This window comes from Palaemon carinicauda, chromosome 11 (genome assembly GCF_036898095.1).
Source record: "Palaemon carinicauda isolate YSFRI2023 chromosome 11, ASM3689809v2, whole genome shotgun sequence".
NCBI lineage: Eukaryota > Metazoa > Arthropoda > Malacostraca > Decapoda > Palaemonidae > Palaemon > Palaemon carinicauda.
Genome location: NC_090735.1, coordinates 160,861,437 through 160,865,920, shown reverse-complemented (window position 1 = coordinate 160,865,920; position 4,484 = coordinate 160,861,437).

Genomic DNA, 4,484 nt, shown 5'->3' with positions numbered 1-4,484 from the left:
TTTGCTTCATCCCAACTGCTGTGGGCGTAATCGAAGGACATTGTAGAAGCAGGAATGCAGAAGCTGCTGTTATACGTTTGCAGCTGGTTTAGCGCAAACTATATCTCTTTGCTTTTATGTAAATAAGCTATAGTTTACATCAGTCTGCATTTATTGCACATCTCAAGTATGTAATGCAGTGTTGCTTACATCGGCACATACACTGTTAACCTCATGTAAGTAGTTGCACTTTCATTTTATTAATCTTAAAACTCTCTCTCTCTCTCTCTCTCTCTCTCTCTCTCTCTCTCTCTCTCTCATACATATATATATGTACATATATATATATATATATATGTATATATATATATATATATATACAGTATATATATACATACATATATATACATATATATATATATATATATGTACACACACACACACATATATATATATATACATATATATATAAATGCATATATATATATATATATATATACATATATATATAAATGCATATATATATATATATATACATACATATATATATATATATAGTTATATATATATATATATATATGAACGCTAACAACTAAAAGAAATTCCCATAACGCAAAAGGTAATTGTATATTGAAAGTGATGGGTTATAAAACCATTAAAAAAACTAGCTATTTACGTCTCAATACATAATTATGAAGATTATTGTTTTTATTTTCTCTAATAATTCATTATTAACGCTTAGGCAAAGTCACTAGGCGAAAACTCTTTAAAGTTTTCACTTTTGGGAGCCAACTCCTTAAACACAATTACCAACTAATATAAAACTCGAATATAATTTACGTTTTTTTTCCAAGAATTTCGTAGGTAACATCTGGATGGATTTTATTTATAATTCCCCCCTTGAATAACTGCATTACACCGTCTTTGCTCTAATACAAACAGTCGAATAAGCTTATAATATAACTGAGGTCAATGTGTTGTAGACTGTTGCTTTCTTGGAATGTTTGTTACCAATATATATATATATATATATATATATACACACACATATATATATATATATATATATATAAACTGTTATCAGGTACATTTTTTCTGTATTATCAAATACGCAGATACATTATTATACACATACATGAATATTTTTATATGAGTTCGTGTGTATATATATATATATATATATACATATATTTATATATATGTATATAAATACATACATATATATATATATATATATATGTATATATATATAAATATATATATATATATATATATATATATTTGTGTGTGTGTAACTTTATCAATTTCCTCTATCAGGTATGCACCCAAAGATAAAACTCAGAACAATCACAGACACATAAACACTTGAATTTCAGAATCTTGGTTGGACATTCAGTCCTTCCTTTTCAAGTCTTTCACTACATCTACCAACGGCCTCAAAAGATCATCTCTCCTACCCTCTGTTATCAATACTCAATTTCTGTATATATTGTTTTTTTTTTTCTATAAACCGATCATGGACATATGACTAAACCATCTCCAAATACTGTGATCCCTCCTTATAGAGTGTACGTGTTGGTAACTTCCTTAACCTTAATTGGTGGGGCAAGGATACAACTTAAAAAAATCGGTTCTCAATGTCTATTAGAGTAAATACACAACATCCGTGGGACAAAAGAGAAGATAACTTATTTGCTAAAGGGACGAAGACAAACAGACTGCATCATGGGAACAGAACAGATGAGTGTTGCCAATGCTGACTCCATGTTGTCATATCATATCAATAACATTACAGAAATTAATCTAATGACATGCAACATCTGAAATAATGGTTGAAAGTAAATATTACGGATAATAATACGTACAATAATAATAATCATGATAATGCAGTAAATGATACCTACAATAATAATAATCATGACAATACTGGTACATGTGAAATGTGTCTTTTCATGTACCTACGTAGAGAAGTTAATTATTTTACATCTTTTTTATGCCTCCTTCAATCACATTTTACTTCTATAAAGCGAAGTTGGGTCGACAATCTTCTCCCAAAGTTGTCCTGTGGTATATAAAAAAAAAAAAAACTAGAACTTTTCCTATCTTTTTTCGCAAATATTACGATATGATTTATCTTCTTTCCTATCTAGCTTCTTTAACTATCGTTATCCAAAATATTCGGTCGCAAAAATTTGTGATTCAACTGTTTTTTATTATCTCACCATCCATATAAGAAGCAATTGCTCCCTCTTCTTGGTTTTCATTAATCCTTCTATTTACCTCTCACTTGCTAATCTTTTACTCTTCTAAATTATATATATATATATATATATATATACACAGTATATATATGTATATATATATATATATACAGTATATATATATATAAATATATATGTATATATATATATATATATATATACACCGTATATTTACCTTGAGTCTAACATCACGTGACATTTAATGCATAATAAGGACAGCGTCATCAGCATACTCTAGGTCAGCTAATTTCCTTATCCACCATCCCCAACTGTTCTATATATCATAAAATCCATGAAGAGGATAAACAACATAGGTGACAGCACAGTCCTTGGAGTGTTCCACTGTTCACTGGAAATTCATTTGATAGGACTCCACTAAAATTAACTTTGCACTTGCTATGCACATGAACAGATTTAATCAAATTTACATAATTAAGAGGAACTCCCTAATAACACACTACTCTTCACAAAATTAGCCGGTGCACACTGCTGAAGGATTTCTTATAGTCCTCAGATGCCATCAAAAGTGAATTTCTATATTCTACATATTGCTGTAACATAAGTCTTACAATGAGAATTTGGTCAGTACAACTTCCACCTTTTCTAAATCCTGCTTGTTCATCTTTCCGCTTTTCATCAATGAGGTTGGGCTCAAGATAAATAAAAGAAAGACGGCGATGATGAGAATGGAATAGGCAATGAAAGATGAAATATCATTGGAAGGAGAATGGATTAAGAAGGTTGAACCATTGAAATATTTGGGAACAATGATATCTAATACACGATCTTTAATAGGTATATCCATGTGAGTATATATATATATATATATATGTATATATACGTACACATAAACACACACACACACACACACACATATATATATATATATATATATATATCATATATTATTATCATTATTACTAGTGTACGCAACCTGATATAAATGACGACTAAGTACTTGAACAGACATGCACATACACACACATAAAACAAAGAATCAACCCTTCTCACCCCATCCCATTTTCTAAATAAAACTCACTGGTTCGGGAATTTGTGGAAGATTGTGGTTTCCGAGTGTACCTTTTGGGTATCCCCATCTCACCAGGGTATGACTGCTCCCTATCCTACCTACCCAAATGACGGGGAGAGTCCAAGTAGTCACCCACTTCCTGTCTCATAATTTTGACCATCCTTTACATTCAGATCTTCCCGGACAGTACCATCCAAATCGTAATACTAGGTATACAGTTAATTCTAGTAATCAGGCCTTCTCCACCAAGATGCTCAATACTACACAGTATTCTAGTTTTATTCCAGCTGTGACCAAGTTGTGGAATGATCTTCCTAATCGGGTGGTTGAATCGGTAGACCTTCAAAAGTTCAATCTTGCAGCAAAGGTTCTTATATTGAACAGGCTGACATAAGTCTCTTCATAGTTTATTTATGAAAGATCTGTTTTTAATGTTGTTACTGTTCTTAAAATATTTCATTTTAATTGTTCATTACTACTCACATAGTTTATTATTTCCTTATTTCCTTTCCTCATTGGGCTATTTTTCCTTGTTGGAGCCCTTAGGCTCATAGAATCCTGCTTTATCAACTGGGGTTGTGACTTAGCTAATAATAATAATAATAATAATAATAATAATAATAATAATAATAATAATAATAATAATGGTGATTTCCATTTTCTCTTGGTCACATCACTGGGAGATACGTCAGGAGCAATCCAAAAACTTAGCAAACGGGATCCAAGTGCTTCATCAGACGGTCAAAGTTTACAACCACAGACTAAATTAATTTCAACCTCTGCTATCAACTATTGAATCAAGTAGTCGATAATTGATGGACTTGTTCAGCTGAACTAGAGTACTTGTCTAGGCGTTATCGCTTTATCCAACTCGCCCGGCCTCCATTGTCAACAAACATGATTTATGCTTCTTGATACAGTGCTTGCAGGGAAGACGCTAAAGCTGTTCTAAAGAGGTTATCTAAAACGATATTTACTTTGTAAATGAGAGGCCAACGTTCCAAAGCCGCACTTGCAAGATTTAAGATTTACACTGAATGTAAAAGAAACTGTTAGCATAACGAAAACATCGAGTTCAGAAAGCCATTGATAAACAGTAGGTCGAACAAAAAGAGAATCCATTAAGATATCGCCAACCTACTATAAAATAGAATATTTGCCGCCCTAGTTGGAGCATAAATAATCCAGATATAAGTCTACTGTCCTTTTAAGAT